Source organism: Drosophila eugracilis, unplaced genomic scaffold, assembly GCF_018153835.1.
Source record: "Drosophila eugracilis isolate 14026-0451.02 unplaced genomic scaffold, ASM1815383v1 contig_445, whole genome shotgun sequence".
Classification (NCBI taxonomy): Eukaryota; Metazoa; Arthropoda; class Insecta; order Diptera; family Drosophilidae; genus Drosophila; species Drosophila eugracilis.
Window position 1 is genome coordinate 316,629 of NW_024573311.1, and position 19,606 is coordinate 336,234.

The 19,606-nt window shown below is 38.8% G+C and overlaps 1 protein-coding gene across 2 annotated transcripts in view; it reads right to left on the reverse strand.

The window, feature by feature from the left end:
• LOC108110706 (E3 ubiquitin-protein ligase TRIM9) overlaps positions 1-19,606 on the reverse strand; it is a 77,443-nt gene that overhangs the window by 54,868 nt on the left and 2,969 nt on the right. The gene's annotated exons all lie outside the window — the stretch shown is intronic.

Sequence of the window (19,606 nt, forward strand, 5' to 3'; positions counted from 1 at the left end):
GCGAGAGCAGGAAGTCGAGGAAAACACGAAAAATAACAATCAGAAAGCATTTAGCAGCAACTTCTGAAAGCGAGAGTCGAGGGAGTTAACCAAAGTGTGTATGCTAGTCGACGGCAGGTGGCTTCCTCTATGGTCGAGTTGCAAGTTCGTGTGTTTGCGATCTAAGAATTTGTATATGGGGCTCCCCCCCTTTTTTCGTATGTCAACGCATAGGAAAACTTGAGCAACCAGAAGGAGGGAAAAACACAGAAACAAACCATGAATTCCTTTAACGATTAAACAAGGAGCAGGAAACCATATAGGATACAGTATATTCCTGTTCCTCCTCCAAACACCAATCACACAGAGTGTGTTCTCTGTTTCGCCTGGCGTGGCAATTTTAATGGCCTGACCTACTTACGCTTAGAGACAGCTACTGTTTCTGCTTTTTTTTTTATTGAACACTTAAAGTAACTAGCTTTTCTTAATTGCGGAAATTCTGGCGTTAGTATGAGGCTATATCTCTCTTTTATTCATGTTGAAAGTTTCTTGCCACCGTTTGTCCTGCCATTTGTCAGGCATCAGAAAATATGTTTAATAATCTGAACGCATTACCAAAACACAGCAGCCACTGTGCAAACAAACGGAAGCGGTTGCGGTTGGGGCACTAAGGGGTTGCAAGGATAGCGACAAGGGGCAAACACATGTAGACGACTCCGAAAAGGCAGCAAAGGACTCCCAGACAGACAAAACAAACACCGAGGGTGAGAGATGGAAATATATTAGGAGAGGCAGGGGAAGACAAGGAGACCTGGGATACTAAAGAGGATATGTTTTGGACAGTGGGATGAGTTCGTGTGTTTTATGGCGAAATATTAATTCTTATAAAAATATATTTCTATTAGAAAAAAGTAACTAAAAACTTAAAGAAATATCAGAAAATCAAATAACTTTTAATTTTCTTCCAAATTGTAATAAATTAATTAAAAATATTTATTAATATTTTCTCATAATATAAAACTAAACTCAACTAAAAAGCTGAACTTAAATAAATAAATAAATATGGCAAAATATTTTTGAAACTTGAAAATCCATGACATTTTTCATCAACTTGTCCCACTGTTCCGAACCTTCAGCCATTTGCTGCCCGTCTTCCAAGTCACAAAAGCCTATTAAATAACATGGTCCTACACATGCGACCGCCGAGGAGGGAGCAACAGCAGCCGAAAGTTTTGCTCACAATTGCCAGGATAAGGCAGGAGGAGCCAGTGGAATAAGCAGTGGCAGTAGAAGTCCAAAGTGGTCACATGAAAATATGAAAATATTCATGGCCAAAGAGAAGGAAAAAAGCCAAAAAAAAAAAATAATGACGACAACAAAAATACGACGAATATGATGAGGGGAAAACCCCTATCAAGTTGAGGGAAAACTTGCATGCAGGCAAATGGCAAAAAGTAAACAAATAAACAAATGGGATCGGGCTGTATCCTTCTTCACCCCCTGCTAGCCTCTGCTCGTTATCTGTGATAGTCATCCAACCATGTCTTAGACATTTGCATAGAGACCTGGAGCTGTGTCTTCTTTTCCTATTTGCTTTTGGTGAGACATCTTTGGGCAAATTTAGGGGAAAATTCTATTATTCTACTACTACTTCTACTACATGGCTATGTAAAACATTTAGTCCCCCTCTCAACTCTCTCAACTCACATTCCTGGGGCATTTGGACTCTCTTTGAGCTGCAGCTGGAAATAAATGTTCAATTTGTAGTTGTCAATTGGCTACTTAGTGCAGTTGAACTATCTCCCAGGGAAACGGAAAACGGAAAATGCCGAAGCAATTGGAAAGTAAACGAAACTAATGCAAGAATTTGGCAGAGTGCCATTGATAGATATGCTGGTATGTTGGGAGAAAGTGATGGCGTCCTCCTAAATACTCTCCAGTAAAAAGGCTTTGATGTAATGGAGTGAATAAAGTAAAGGCAAGGAAATGCATATTTGAGAGTTAGAACTTATCAAAGTAACAGGTTTCTTAACCTTAAATTTTTCTTATATTTTTCTTAAACCAGAAAATTGTGATCCCCAAGCTCAGCATAAACCATTCCCCAAAAATGAAGCCATATCATTAACTTTCGGGAACAAGCGGAGTTTTACCTTTTGGCCTCTCGATAAGCAGCTCATTACTCAAATGCAGAAAAGGAAAAGCCCACGAAAAAAAAAGGTCAAAAGCAGGATTTACTGGCCTCGGGAAACGCTTGGATCAGCTAAAAATGGCCGAAAACATAATAATAATTTGTTACATGCAAAAGGCACAGTGGAAAAGAGATAAACAAAATAAATGACAAAAGCATGTCAGCACAAAGAGGCAGCACCGAAAAGCAAACTAGAATGGAAATGGAAAATGGATCCAGAGCTCCTCGAAATTGGGAGGCTTTTTGTTGCAACCCTCAGCGATTTTTTGTCTTCGTTCACGGGACTACAGACATTTGCATAAATTATCATTTGGTGAGCGCAGAACAAAAAAAATACTAAAGAACGAAGGCCAGGATGTTCAGGGATATACCTTCGATGGGGGGGGTCTGAAGGAGCCAGCCTTGTTCAGGAGTTGGGTAATAAAAGGCAAATGCATAAAATAACATAAAATAAAACAAGAATTTATGAGATAGAAGAAAGAGCAATGGCAAATATCAAACAAATTGCAATAAAATGCAAATTTAAATAGAAACGGCAAAAGTTTACATAAATTCTGGCTGTCCATTAAAGCCGTACGAAAATGTTCATTTTATTTTTGGCTGAAACAATTTGAATTTAAATATTTTATGCTTAATTTTAAAGAATTTTATTGCCAAGCAGCAAACCGCAGAGATGAGAGCCAAAAAGGGGCAAGTCCCCAGGCTATTTGATGGGGAATAGGGGAGGGCTTGGGGTTTGGTTTCCCCCCTCATGTTTGTTTCCAAGCAGCTGAACACAGCTGGGAAAGTGGCATGGGAAAACGAAGACAAAATTTCCTTACATTTTAATACACTTTTCCACTGAACACGCCCACATGGAAAAGCAAAAAGCAACAGCCGTTGGCAGGTGAAGTCTACCCATCCGCCCGTTGTTTGTTTTTTTTTTTTTTTTTTGTTCCTCTTTAAAGGAAAACTTTTTCTACACAATGAATTTTTGCGCATTTTCCACCTGTATGAGCTGGGCCCCGGGAAAGCCCGCCCAGGAAATCGATTCGTTGTGGTTGTTGCTCTGGTAATGAGACTTTCCATGACCAAAGCGGAAAATGCCAAAAGGGAAGAGAGCACAATTTTCCCAATGTTTTTTTCCCCAACTCGTTTCGGCGTATTCGCAACTATGCAAATGGAAGGTAAATAACAGAGCTTAGTCCTTTGGTTCAATTACTGGTAAAAGAACCTAGCCAAAGCTTGTCTTTTAGGGGTTTTCAGAGGGTTGAGGGAAAAGCTATTAGCATGTGGGTGAGAAAAAGCGGGCTGAGGAGTGCGAGGGCAGCAACAAATCTCAGCTAATTAAAGTCAACAAGCAGAATCATTTGAAATGCAAATGTCAAACGGCATAATGCTAATATGTGAGTGTCTATGTGAGGGGGGGTGAGAAGGAAAGGGAATTAAGCTAGCCAAAAGAGCAAAGAATCAAGAAAGGTTAATAACAAAGGTTATACTAAAAACTAAATACTATTTTTTTGGGCAAAAATAACATAAAAATTACTAAAATCAATCTACCAAAAGCAGATATTTAAGTATTTTGCATAAACTTAAAAGCGGATTTTACAGGGTATCAAATATAAGTGTAAATACCCTCCAACCTCTTCACTTAACACATTTCATCAGAATCCCGAATCCCTTATATGTTCTATAAGGGCCCTAACAAGCACCCGCACAAGCAGAATAATTTTCTTCGGCTCTTTAAAGTTGAAGTGCACAAATTTTGATGAGGGTAATTATTGGGAGTCGGCTCGGGGCTAAAATTTGATAAAGGGGTAAACCGAGATTTATGCTTGATGTTATGGATAGAAAACAGAGAGACCCGAAAAAAAGAAATGAAGATAGAAGGAAGCATAGAATTTCAATTAAAATTAGCAGCCAGGTCGTTAAAATAAAATATTGCTAATTAGATTGCTATGGACCCTGGGCCAGTGGCATTAACTGTTTCGTCTCCGTCTTCTGCATTGATTTTAACACGGTCATGAATATTAAATTACCAACTCACACACACACACACACACATATAGATGCCACAGTATTTTGGGGATGGAGAAAAGTTTGTCTGCCATAAATTAAAATCAACGCCCATAGAACACGCCCCATCCTCAGACATTCACCGCCTCTCCTCTCCTCACCAAGACCAGCCGCCACTCAGAATGTTGACGGTAATTAACTTTTAGGCATTTTCTATGCATATTTATGTGGGGTGTTATGGGTGGACTTGGAGGTCCTTCTGCTTGCATAACATTAACACGAACCAGGGGGGTAGTGGGTGTACCTCCCCCCCCTTTCCCCTTGACAGATGATGCGTGCAAGGCCGAGAAAATTACGCTTTTCTTTTCTCCTTTTGACAGAGGGCGTTTCTCTCGTTTCTGGCATCTTCATTCGCCTTGGCTGGCCTACACCACCTACAAGGACTACTTTTCTATACATTCATCAGGAATTTACTTTCTATTTTTACACGCCATCTGTAAATGTCATAAATAAATAATGAATTAATCATACAGTTTAGCGGATTTTTCTTCTGCCTACTCGAGTACTTTTTCCCAGACTTTTCAATTGTGAATTCAAGTGAAAGAAGTCCTTGAGCTGCGAACAACCCACAGGATGTGCACTCATTTATAAATTATTAATGATATATTAAATATAAATTGGGGGCTGTGTTTGCTTTGAAAGGATCTCTTTTGGCCTCTGAAGGCTTGTCAAAACATAAGGAGGATTTCTAGAAAAAATGAGTTTTGATAGAAAGCTTCTAAAAGTGTGATTAATGGAATTTAATATTTTCAAATTTGATTTCGGAAACGGCAGCTAAGTAAACTGGTTATTTAATAGAATTATTATTGCAATCATATTAGCCATGTTTCTACTGACTAAGTAAACACATCAATATTTTTCCAATAAAAATTTTCCTTTGCCTGGCAGCAGTGTCTTAACTTCGTTTTAGCCTGGCAAAAATTTTATAGTGTCTTGTTTTTTGCATTTTAATTGAAGGCAACGGCAAACGTTGTCATAGAACGGCACTTAAAACTCAATCAACTGCATCTAACCATATTAAAAGGAGCTCCGGGAAAAGTGCCGGCGAAGAGGGGGGGTGTAGAACATATAACGCATACGCCATGTGGTGCAGTGATGTCGTCGGCATAGAAAATAAAAGAATGCAATCAATTTGTCAACGTCTGTGCCCTGGTGTTGGTGCTACTGGCACCGCTACACGGCCGTATATATATGTATGTTATGTCTGCATACTGTCCGTCCATTTGTCCGTACCGCTCCGCCTCTATCCCTCCGTCCGTTCATCCATTCATTCATCCATTCGTTCGCCTGTCATCACACACGTATGCCGGCAATTTATGTGTCGTCTGGGTCTGGACTTTTTTGCCTTTTACATTCGAGGCAAACCAGCAACAACAACAACGCCAAGTTGCTAGTAAATAAATTTAAAAGCGCTTAAAATGGGCGGTTGGGGGCGTGGCCCATCTGCAATTTACCATGTCGGAAGGTGACTTGACAACATTTGCTGTCTGAGCTTCGGTTTCAGTTGCAAACAACGGCAACGATGATGACGACAATGATGATATTCAAATTTACTGTGACACGAGTAAATTCAATTAAAATGTCATGCATTTGTTCCTCTAGAAAGTAACTGGTTTAGTTTTAAGTTCAACTTTAAATCAATTTCCTTTTCTGAAGAAAAAGTTATATAAGAATCAACATGCTGCTTTTTAAGGAAACTCAAAGACCAAGCCTTTCTGTACGTCATTAAAATAGAAAAAGTCTTAATTTTTACTTGCAACCTCGTATTATCATTCAATCAAGTCTTCAGTTCATAAATATTATTCACTGTTTTTAAACCTTATATAATTTATTTGTGACTCTGCTTGGTACTTCCTTGCTTCCTGCTAATGCACATAACATGTCCCATCATTAATTTGTTGTTCTTTCTTTGTCGCAAAAATTGCGATCCCTAATCACATAACGCAGATGCTCAACCCAGAGGATAAGGACTTGGTTAGGTGTGAGGCAACTGAAGATTCCTGCACTTGTGGGTTTTGTGAACTTGTGAGAGACCAAACAGCCTGGGGGGCAAGAGAAAAAAAAACAGCTCAAAAAACAAACAATGCAGAAAAACAGCAGCCGAGGCAGAAGGGGAAGAACGTGTTGTTGCTGTTGTGCTTATGATATTATTGCACTTGTCAGGCCCACCACACACATGTACACTCCCAAGGGGAGACACACACAGTCACATTTGTATCACAGATGAACATTCCACAAGCTGCAGCAGTCGCCGCAAAGTATGCAAAGTTTTTATGCCAAAGCGCAAATGAAAACAGCAAACGATAAACAAAGTTACAAGAAGGAAAGCCGAGAGAGATACATATAAGGGTAGATATATGTAATATATGATATTCCTGCACAGGTATGCCTACAAAGGCATACCGAGGACTCATCATCCGCCTGGAAATATGTCAACACACTGGGCGGATGAGTAATAAGTAAGAGCAAAAGCCTGGGACAACAGCTGCGAATCAACTGTGACTCTGAATCAAATTTGCACATCTGCAATGGAATGAAATGCATTGAAATGTTAGCCACAGAGCTATGGCATGCATAACCCACTCAGAGAATGGGAATCGCCAGTCAAAGGTTGATCTGGAGCAAAGTGAATCATGACTGCACTGTGAGAAGACTGTATCTTACTAAGGTCTTACATTGTTTTTTACAATAATTATTACATTGCTTGATATTATTTCAAAGTCCACTTAACGTGATTAGTCCAAGATAAGAGGTATTCTCTTTTGGTATTAACTTATACTTACTTCTTAAGCCTTTTAATTCCCTTTAAAATTTGTTAATTTTTAAACACAAACAAAATTTTAAATTATTTTTCCCCCTGTAGGTGAGTCGACAGGCTCCATGGAGCCTTTCTTCCTTCACGGCTGCCATCGTTATTGCTTTTGGGAATATGCACGGCATGCCAAACACCCGCTCTCTGTCCTATTTCCATTCGGATGCCGCAGCTCGAATCAGTCTACTTCTGTTTTATACATTTTAATTTGAGTGAGCGAGTCCTGGATGCCAGTATCCCCGCATGGGGCTCAGTTTGCTACTGCTACTGCTACTGCCATTCAGCACAGAACCCGTCTCCAACTATATCATGGCAAACCCATCTCATTCCAGCCCATTCCATTTCGCAGTCTCCCTTCAACTTGGCCATCTCTCTTGGTATTTCGCCTCGTTTCGTTTCGTTTCGCATCTATTTTTTATAAGCAGACGCAATTGTTTCGAAAATGAAAGGTTAAAATGTTAAATGCGACTTTGGATGAGAACAATGGGTTAAGGGTTTGGCTGATGTCATTGTTTGTTGCCCGAAGGGTTGGCTGTAGAGTCAGGAAATGCAGGGCCCCCTTGGAGAGATCAAAACATGAACTTTGTCAATGAACTTCATATGTAAAGTTGCAGGCAGAGCAATCTGAGTTTTGAGCGGTTTGTGAGTTTGATAAATGGGCTTGGGGAAACTGGGAAATGTAGCTACGTGGGAATTGATGAGTTCATGGCAAAGCCAGACTATGATTTTTTGAAAAATATTTACACAATAATAATATTCTAACATCATTTATGGGAAATCTTATTTTGGCTTCACCTATTCTTTATTAAAAAATAGTTTCTCATTTTAAATGTTTTTATTTAGTTTTCCATATATGAATATTTTCCCTTTTTTGCTATCTCAAACACACCAAAATATTCTCGTTTCAATTTCACCTATGCGTCAGGTTCAAAAATGCATTAAATTAGAAATATTTACGCAGGAAGAGGCAACCAGGACGAGACAAGAGTCGCCAGAGAGCCTGTCTCGAAATTCATCTGCAACCAATGATATTTTAGTTCTTGGCTATTGTTCATATTAAATTTTGATAGCCAGCCAGAGAGGCAGCCACAAAGGGATGCCAAAGCTTTTTGTTCATAAACATTTTTGTGTGTGCTCAGGCCCCGAGGGGGAGCAGGCAGGAGGGACGAAATGGCCAGATGGAAGCACTCTGGAATGCCATTCTTTCCTCTTTTGTGGGCAATTCAGGCATTAGAGATAGGCCAAACAGAAATGGTCAATGCAAAGAAAAGGAAAATTAGGTCAGGCAAACAATAAAAATCATCAGACGACGCTGAGACTTGATGAGCTCGGCAGCTCGATAAAGCTGGTGAAAAAGGACATTCAAGCTAAGAAAGGAAGGAAAGTTTCGTGGGGCAGTCAACCCCTAATGGCATAATCTTCACTAATTTAGCACTCATTAATTTCTAGCGCTGCCATTCTGTTTGATAACACGAAATGCCTAATTGAATTAAAAGTGGATGCAGGATAAAGGCAAGATATATATCCTATATCATAAACATCAACATGTTGAGAGTTTCTTTTATACTTTTCTTTCCTTTCACTGCCAACACATTCCGTGCTTTAATTAAAATTGCATAATCAGGAGAGAGGAAAGTCGGGTCCTGTGTCAATATCTTCGACGTACTTTCGTCCTAATCAGCATGCCATTTGTGTAATTTGTGTCCTTCGTCGCAAGGAAGCTTCCGCCAGCTATCGCAGCCTAATCATCTCGAGACCCATTTGTTCTTACGGCCTTTGCCATTCTCGCCCATGCCCTGAGCCTAGTCGGGTTTTTATTATAATTAGATAGGATGCCAAGCACTCGAAGGCAGAGAGTCCTGCGTCTAATGTCTAATGCCTGCCATCTCATCAGCACGCACTTCTGCCACAGGACTCTCCTTTGTCTTATCCTTTTGCTACTTTGACTTCCTGTCGATTCAGTAGGGTCAGCAGTTTTTAATTGAATTGCACGCGGTTTGTCTTTGGCCCGAGTTCGTTTATTATGCGCATTTATTTGCATTTCCCATCCACAAATCGTTGCATGCATTTTCTTCTGCGGCTAATTACGTGTTTCTGTGGCTTGTGGAAAACTTAATCCCGTCAGCAGAAAGTGAATTGCAAGTGCTAGTCAAATGGAAACTTGTTAAGTGAGCTGAATTTACAAGAAAGTTTTGGGAAAATCTTAGAGATAACTTTCTAGATTAAAATGCTATAAACAGATTTCAAGTAGCGGGAATCATTATCCCTAAAATTCCATTCATTTTCCCTACATCCATTATCTAAACTAATACCCCACTCGATAGTCCTTTATCATTGCTTTCATAATATCCCCAGAACTTGAAATCTCTCACATTTTTCTGGTCACTTTATGAGCCGGAGATAAGGCAACGAGAAGCAAAGCTGGGAAAAATGGGAAATAATTTAATAAGGGAAAGTTGCCCCAGATCCGCATTGACCTTTTTTTTTGTGTTAGCTAAAAAGAGAAAAGCGGTTGACATAAATAAAAAATGTTACTACATTTTGGCACATTACACAAAATAAAAGAGGAGGGAAACGGAGAATTCCCAAAAGAAAAGCGAAAGGAATGTCGAAAGAGGCCTGAAAAGAGCCTGATAAAATTGTGAAAAACTGTTAAAATGTGTTGGCCAATTCTCGAGAAAAGCGTCAAGACGAAAACGGGTCAAGTAATCAATTCTGGTAGACAGGACTTTGGGTTTTCCTCTTCCTTTTTTTTTGAGAGAGAGAGAAGGGATTCGCTTAATTAGATCTCATGTTCGTGGAAAGTTTGCCTTATTCCCGGAGAGTGTTCGCATTTATCTAAATTATTTCGTTAGTCGGGGCCAAACAAATTAAAATAAATGTTTGTCAAAGGTCCGCACGAAAAGTCAACAAATTAAAAATTGTTTGAGTTGTGGGCGTGGCTGAAGAGGGGGAAAGCTATTCGGGGTCATTTGGGCAGGTGTTTGCCAAAAAGGTTTTTCATGTTTACTTTTTTCCACAACCGCCCCCCCAAAAAAGAGACAACCCCAAACGAATTGCTTCATTATTTTGGTTAATACTGAAAATTTGTACAAAATGAGAGTTTAAGGATTTAAAGGAAATATTTGAATATATATTCCTGAACTGTTTGTCAATAAAAAATATTATTTTCCTAACATTTCACAGCACATCCACATAGCGAGAGGTTTTCTCCCCCTGTTTGGAGGAATATTCAGGAAAACTGATTCCATCACAAAACGCCGCTGGTGTATGGAATGATATAAATTCATATCTGCCGTAGGGGGCACGTCATAATGTTTATCAACAATGGCCGCAGGTTGTGTATTGATTAAAAAATTTCGACAAGCGCCAGACAGCCGGGGAAAAATGGTAGAGGAAACTGGTCTGACGGGGTCACATGCACTTGTTGACAGCCTTACCAGCCCGGGGTCATAATTTCAATTCAAAGGCCGCTGCGAAAAACTTTACAAAAATTGTGATTTTAAGCGGCTTTTCCAGCGGGCTCAGCCATGGCACTGAGGTAAGCCACGAAAATTTAATTAATAAAAATTATTTTGCGGCTCTTTTTTTGTTGAGATTAACAAGCGTTTTTTTTTTTTAAGTCCTTGGCCACGTGTTGAAAATCTGATTATAATGACACTCGAAAGCTTTGATTCTGGTTTCCATTAAGCAAAATGACCAAAGGGCAAATAGGGACTTACTTGCGCTTGAAAAATCAAAGTGGAAAATGTTGACAGGAAGAGGGATTTACATACCTGAAAGAAGATGGAAAATGGGAGATATTAATTAAACGGAAATTCGATTTTATTAACTAGCAAGACTATAAAACTAATTCTCAATAAGATTTCCAATAAAACTAACAAGATAAGCGACACTAAATTAATTAAAGTTAAAGTTTAGATACCAATTTGATAGCAATCACAATAAATTACGACTATCTTGATATGTTTCCCTTACAAAACCAACAGAAGTCAAGGCCCAGGCCCATGCCCAGGACCATAGAACAAGTTACTACTGTTCTATCTCTAAATAAATCAAATTGTTATTGCATTTGAAATCAGCAGCCTTGAATTATTAATGCCGCCTGCCTTTCGGCACAAATGGAACATGCTAATGGAATGGTGATATCTTGACCAAAAGCGGGCTTAAATCAGCTCCAACCAAAGTCCACTAGCAGTCGGCAAAATGCTGACAGCTGACAAGCCGCAATCCGCAGAGATAGGGAGCGTATTCCCTCCTCCCTGCTCGCCCCTCCCCCTTCACCTAACCAGAAGACAGACCGAGACAACAATAAAATATCCAAGAGCTGGGCACTTCACGCGCTCTGACCACAGGACATGCCAAAGACCAGGATAGACCAGTGTACGACCAATCCAGGTCCTCACCTGAGAAGCCCCCACCTGAGCAGCAGACACACTCGCACAGCCAGCCGAGGCACTTTGAATAGTTCATGAAGTTGTCACTTTGTCATGGGGCAGCAGACCCGACGCCTTACAGTGGTCTTTGGTGTCATGAACATGGGATTCTACTTAGGTGATGAAGATTTATTGCACTCATGTGCAGTGGAAAATAACAAAGTTTTTATGTCAATTTAAGGGAAGGCAAGGTGGATGTAGATATAAAATATTTCCTAAATGTGAAATTTAAGATACTTTAAGTTGAGTTCCACAGTTTCTTTACTAGCTATGCTTTTGGCCAGCTGCAGTTTGTTCCCCCAGAGGTTTTAAGCCATTTTTAACTTCTATAACTCCTATCGATTGACTTTCTGATAGACACAAACCAAGGTAATACCCTGATATAGACATAAGGCAGAGAGAGGAGCAAGTTCTAGAAACCCCTTTCTACGTGCCACAAATTCCATTATGAAATTGCCTTTCACGTTATAGAAAAAAAAGAACAAAATGGAAAACCATTAAATTATCTGCAAAATATGATAATTGGGAGCAAACCTAAATAATTTCTGTGGCCATAAAACCAAATGTCGATCGTTAGTTTATTCCTTATCGATTCGAGTTATGTGCTTTGATTTCAATTCCCCCCACCTTTACGATTTCCCTTCTTGGCCCGCTTGTCGCTTTATCAGTTTTATAGTGTGATTCTTGTGAAATGCAATAAACTGCGTTGTTGATAAACATCTGTCAGTCTGTCAGCGTGTTGGTCGATATCTAGGGAGCCCTTTTCCTCCTCCACTCCTCCTACTCCTCAAAGTATTTTTATGGCTTACGTGCTGCATGTAATTGCACCCTCATGCGGCGCTGAATGTTCAAGTAGCTGATCCATAACGAGCTAAACTTCTAGGTGGGAAAACCCAACGAAGGTTACTCCACATACGAGCTATTAAATTTTGAGATTCTCAGATACATTTGATTATGTGGCTTAGTGCGGCAAGTCAACCGTTCTATGCTCTCATTAACCTATAATGAGATTTTATGACCAGACATTCGATGAAGATAGAGTCAGCGATTAAGTTAATCAAATTTAATTGGGTTATTATTGAAATGAACTATTTTATTTTAGACAGATTTAATGTTTAACGATGACATTATATAAAAAATAATGATTTAAAATTGAATTTTTATGTATTTTTGCTATATGTTATTATGCTAATTAAATATTTTACATTAATATGTCTAGCTTTTGAAAATCTCTTTATTAATAGTCTCATAAAATACTCAAATGAATGTAAACAAAGATTTTAATATGTTTATTCTTGATTTTTTAGCTATTAAAGTGAGTAGCAGCCATAAAGGAATCCCCAATGTAGAAATAGAATTTAATCTTGATTATTTGTCTTAATTTCACTTTAATTTTAAGTTTAGTTACCAACGACATTTTAAGTTTCTCTTATATCAAAATAATAAACTAACTAAATTCCTTTTCTTGTTAGAGGTAATTTCTCTTAAAAATGCCTTTTAGAATTTCCCTTGGCATTACCAGCTTTAAAAACCTCTCAAAATTTCATTTACAAAATTCCCTTTACTCTTAGGATTCATTTCACTTAAAAATTCCTTTTAACCAAGAATTTCCCTTGTCATTACCAGCTGTAAAAACCTCTCCAAATAATAATTCACAGAATTCCCCTTACTATTAGAATTCATTTCCCTTAAAAATCCCATTTAAGCAAGAATTTCCCTTGTCATTACCAGCTTTAAAAACCTCTCCGAATAAAAATTTACAAAATTCTCTTTACTGTTAGGATAAATTTCCCTTAAAATACCTTTTAACCAAGAATTTCCCTCAGCATGAGCAGCTTAAAAAAAAAACCCCTCCACAGATTCCCCAGCATTCTTGCTCGCAAATTGCTACTCTCACCAAATCTCCTGTAATTCCTCACCTAACTATGCCATTAACACTTGACCAGGCCGTGAAGAGGAGCTGGGAACCGGGATCGGGACACATAATAACCCTGGCGATAGCCCACACCCCATCCCCTTACCCAGTGGCCCACATTCACATGCCACACACGCAGCCAGCAAAGAAAATTTAAAACGTCAACAAGCACGTTGACAGTTGGCGCTGTGCAGGACTCGTAAAAAACAGAGGAGTCAGGCACTTGGATAGGGATGCCATATATAGGGATAGGGATAGGGATAGGGATATATATATATATATCCGCAGTCGAGTGTGCACATTGTAGTTTTTAACGACACCTTACAACTGCTGCTCATGTCGCTCGTGCCACATGTGACATGCTGGCTGATTCTGCGGGGTGACTTTTTATGCGGCGGCTAATTAAAAAATGAGAAAGAGAAAAGTACTCAAAAAAAAGAAAAGAGGGGAAACATTTTTTACGGCCCCATTAAACGCGGCGGCAAAGAGAGCGAGCGTCAAACGTTTAACAATCATAAAAGCGCCGCCCAACCACAAATTTAATACCACACGGCCGGCCATTTAATGCATTCGCAAACAAAAAGAACTTTCTATATAATTTATCAACATTGAATTTTCATTAAGTTTTTTCGCCTTAAATTCTTTGTTTGTTTCGCAGTTCATTTAGTTGGAAAATTTGCATATGCATGTAAATTAAAACTTCCGTTTTGACACTACAAGGAACAAAAGAAATCGGTTCGCGAAAAATGTTGCATTGATTTTCATATTTTCATTCGGATTTTTTACGCATAATTAAAAGCAATTTCCAATTTCGATTCTTCCAGCCAGACAACTGTAAACTGTTTGAATTTGATTGTCATTAATTTGTGCGAATTGTTCGATAATATTATTGTTAAATCGATTGTGAATTTGTTTAAAGAGCTTTCCCTCGGTTTTATTTATGTTCTGACTCACCCATAAATCTCTTTTACAGCTGTTAATTGAAAGCTGAAAAAAACAATTCCCTAATTAACTTAATAAGGGAATGCCACATAATTCTTGGTTCTTGGGAAATTTCTATAATTTGTTTTTAAGCCTGCGCTTCGACAAATTGTTTCTCCTCGGTTGTCTGTGTGTTTGCCTGGCAAGCCAGCAAATCAATCAACAAATTGGGCCTCACCTCAGGAATCGGTAAATCAAACACAGATACTCAGCCCACAATCACCCAGTCAATATGTTGTCGAAGGCATTGACATGAGCCTGAAGCTCGAAGGTAAACAGCCATGGTAAGGGTTCTTGGGGCTAAGGCCTTATCGGCAAATATGTAAACCTGAGATAGCAAAGGCAAACCCATTCAAAGTACTTGTATTGCGCTGGCTAATTGCTGGCTGATAAGGCTAAATTTACAAAATGAAAATCATATTCAACCTTGCCAATTGATTGTAGACATAAATTAGCTAAAGAAAACACAGCAAATTCCTGAAATATAATAAATAACTTTGATTTATCTTAAACCTAAAACGTATTCCAGCTGTTTCGCATATTTTTCTTACCAAAATGAGTATTTATTTATATGGCCAATGCTAGCAAATCGTGAATAATGTAGTCAACTCAATATCTACTCTCATTGCCAACCGCAGTCGCACAGAATCATTCTCGTACCAGGCGATAATTTATTTATTTAAATAAAGCAACAGCAGACCGCACTTGCCGGCGACATTATTTATTTATTTACCATTTAAATTAGCGCTTAAATAAATAGAAAAATAAACATTTTCTGCAATTAAACACACGGCCAAAATGTGCTCTTTTTTTATGGGAGTGCACAAATGGAATTTACATAAATTAAGTGCAGTTTGCAGTTGCAGTTTTTTTTTTTATTTTTCTGTTTTCATTCACTTTATTTATGGCTTGTCGAGTGGGCAATATGTTGCCACTTTGTTGTTTATATGAGGAAGATATTTATTTCTAAATATTTGCATAGTTCAGTCTGATGATAAATCTTAATTAATATATGGAAAAAAGGTTAAAAACCGATCTTAAATCTGAGAGAAAACCTTTTCAAGCTAAGTTGTTTTTCATAAGCAAACAGAGAGCTCTTAAAAATGTTAAGTAAAAACTCAATTTCCTTAAATTTTTTATCATTTTACTTCAACTTACAACAAATAAAATTTAGAACAAGGAAAAAATGCATTCAGACCACAGACATTAAGAAGCGGCGTGGAAAAAACAGAAGGAAAAACAATAAAATCAACTCTATAGGAAATGGGAAAATTCGAACTGTAATGTAATGGTCATAAAATTTTAATAACATTTTCACCCGGAGGTCACCGAAAACCCACATCGCTCATCGCCAACACTGCAATCACAACAGAATTTTTAAAAACTAAAAACCCAGACGGGCAAACAAAAATTCGGAAAATCAGTGAAATGGTCAGCGGCGAATGGAAACTAATTAAATTAAATCAATAATGGGCGGGGCCTCCAAACAGCAATTAAAGGGCGTGATACGGGCTGAGAGACTACCACTGGTCATGCCCTCAGAATTATGCTGTCAAACCAAAACCAAAAAAAAAAAAAAAAAAGCCACAAAATCAAATAATTTTTAACGCAATTTTCATTGCCTGCCGGCTTCTTTGGGTGGCCGAAAAAGTTTTTTGTGGTCAAAGTTGCTCTATGTTTGTCGACTTGCTAGGTCGTTGGGCGAGTAAACAAAAGTAATTATATAAAAAAAATATGAAGAAAAATAAAGAAAAGCATTTACAAAAAACCTTGACAATTGCGCTGGGACATGCAAAACGCGCATAAATTACAGTGAGAGCAATGAAAATTTTCCGAGAGGGAGAATTATTTTTTTCCAACTTTTGTAATTTCGCATTTAGCGCTGAAAAGGCTCGCGAAAAGCAATTTTCAGATAAGCGACCCTGCCCGTGGAAAATCATCAGCAACAACAGCAAGTACAAGATGGGGTCACGCCCAATACCACCAACCCACGAGCCACCCACTGTTTTGACATTTATGGTGGAAATAATTAGAAGCTTTCACAGCGGGCCTTTCCACGGAGATCGGGGAGGCTAAATCCGCATAGAGCGTGAAAGTGAAGTAAAGCTTTGGCATTTTAATGGAAAATATGTGTAGGGGTAAGTACATGAATAAACATATATTTATGCGATTGGCCTGTGGTCTCGGATTAGCTTAGAACAACAAAGGTCCTTGAGTTTATTTCCATATTTGCAGGGCCTTTGGCTTATTGACTTTGTGGCTTTGAATAAGTTGGTAACAATAGAGTTTAAAGGGAATGTTCTTTTTTATACTTCATTATAACTTAAAATTTTATTTTATATTTTCTACATAATGAAAAGGTAAACTTTGTACAAAGTTAGAAGTAAAAACAAGGTCAGGAAACATCACAAACCCCTTTAAAACCCACAGAAAAGGTAACAACCCCCATTGGAAAGGCTTATCAAGATCTGAAAATATCAATTACCCAAAGCTTTATCTGTTCATCGCAAAGTAAACGACGAATGGGTGCCAATTAAAGTCAGGACGATGGTTCGAGGACAAGTTGTCCGTATGAGAGACCCCCCCCAGGGGAATTCCCATGTCAAGCTGGTGAGGACTTTTGGTCATTAAGCTCGTGTAGATGGAGCTGGACACGTGACTCCATAATGCATATGTCTGCAGGTCTGCTAAACATTTACTGCCACTTAGGTTGGCTTCTTCGAAGCACTCCCTCCCACCACTTTTCTTTTAGTATAGCTCCCTATTTTTATTCCAGTTATTTCCTTTGGGGTATGGGAAGGGGACTGGGACTGGGACTGGGACACACCCAAACAAATGCTGAAAAATGCCCGAAAATTATGCACTGGGGAAATGGTTTTCCTTTCTGTTTGGTTGTTTTTTGTTCTGTGTTGACCAAATTTGGAAAAACAACAGCCTAAAAAGGTGGGTGGGAGGAAAGGTAAAAATTACAACCCGTTGGCAGGGCGGGGTTTGTTATTATTTAGTGAACAAGCAACTGTTGAAATTTCCTCATGACAAAATAATTTCAGAGTTGCACCAAAAAAAGAGGAAATTTTATATGAATTAGGAAGAGTACACCTCCCGTACTCTCACGTGGCAGAGGAATTTTCATTGTTTCCTTTGCCTGGCTGGTTTTCATTTCATTTTATTGCCACGCATTTTCTTCTATTTATTTTTTATGTTGGGCGCTCTTTTCTCCTTTTCCTACCCTCTCTCTCCTTTCAGCAATTAATTTGGCTTTCCACAACATGTTTCTGTGCTGGCTTTTGGCCCAACAAGCATTGTCCTGGCATTTTTAGGGATGTGCCTTTCTCATGTGACTGAGCTTTCTTTCAAGCCAGCTTTAATTTCTTTTAGCCCCCCCCCTTAGCAGGATGGTCTGTTAATTAGCCTGGCGTTGAATGTTGTTTATTAATTATGTAATTCATTTTTCCGCTTAATTATATTGAGATGGAGAGACAGGCTAGGCCAGCCCGGCTGCCAAAGTCAGAAATCCAAATGTATCTACACATAAAATTCCTGTAATTGGACTGTAATTAACTGAACTGGCTGACGTGATGGGAGTTGATGGGAGGTATTCCAGCTATGTTCTGCTTCCTAAAGGGAATTCGTATGTTTGCTCACAAAAATTACAGAGAAATGTTTAGTTGGGGATAGGGGAAATATTATTGCTTTTCATGGGGGCAATTTTTGGATAAGATATGTTTATTTTCATATTAAAAACTTTCCTCATTCATTTTGTTAGTGTCTAAAGTTATAACCTACTATTCCACTTGACAGTTTTTTGAACAATACTTTATTATATCATCAACATCAGAAATTTTCCAACAAAACTTTAAAGATTCCATTCACCTCCCCTAATAACACATAGAGTAACCTATTTGAAGGCATCATTGTTAAGCGCCTGAAAGATCTACAAAGAACTATATAACCTGAACGCTGGGCGATTTCCAATGGATTCGACACACATCTATCCAAAGAACATTGCCCCAGGGTTGGTGGAGGGAAAAACAATGGAATGCTGCCATATTAAACGGAACAAATGCAGCGCAATCATCTGACAGGACCTGGAAAGGAACGAGGGATGTGGTGGAGGGTGGTGAGTGGTGGTGATGGTAATGGTACTGGCAGTAGTGGTGGTTGGTACAACACGAAACATGTTGCAAAATATTTGAGAATGTTTTTCCACAGCCAACGGACAACTGCACTTTGATGGTGTCATAAATCTCAAAGGAGAAGGAACAAGGAGCGAAAAAGAGAGGAAAAAATAAAGGAAAAACAATGAAAAATGTCGAGGTGCAGAAAGCAGGCCAAGGATAAACCGACAGGATACAGGATACAAAATAAGCAACTGCATAATAAACACCGAAATTAATGATTTACGGAGACCCGACAACAAGTTGGGAAAGTACGCGACCCAGCCAGACTCCTACTACCTGGCCCAGAAACGACAGGTAGATGGAGTTCAGCCACAAATGGGTGTGAAAAATGGCACAAAATAAGGTGAACTTATGGGCAAATAAATCTTAAGAGAAGTAACATCAAATGTTATATACATAGATGATCCTTTTAAGGAATTAAAGTATATAGAAAGGGATTAAATTGAGGCATTTTTGAAATAAGAAAGTAAAACTTTCCTGTTTCCTACTATCCACCAATATATAATAAAACTCACAGATAAAACATTTAATTTGCAAAACTACAAGCAAAAATTTACGTTTTCATTAGTTACCCTATGACTGGATGCATGACTACCCCTCCTCGGCTATCTTATCAACTCTTTTGGGGATAAAGGCGGAGGCGTCACTCTGGATTGCGTGCGTGTGTCATTCATGCGGGGCTGAGCTGGTATTTTGGAGGTAAAAACCTCACCTGGCTTGTGCCATTATGCGTTGAGCAGCTGCCCCGAATCAGCTGCCCCTGGGGACAGAGATTCATTTTGGCAATTGGCATTGTTCTTTCGAAATTTTGACTTTACGCCTGCAGGCGAAGATGCCGAACAATGGAAATTGAAAATCAGTTGCAGGCCGCCGCCGCTGCCGGACGACGGAAAGATGCGTCAGTACAGAGATATGTGACCAGATAAGCAGACAGGAAATGGAAAATCTAAAATCTATGAAAGTCTGCACCAAAAAACATCGATCAAGGTGTGTTCTAGGTGAGTGAAAATACGGACAGAGGCTGCCAAAATGAGGCTCATTTGCGGCAATGATAAAACT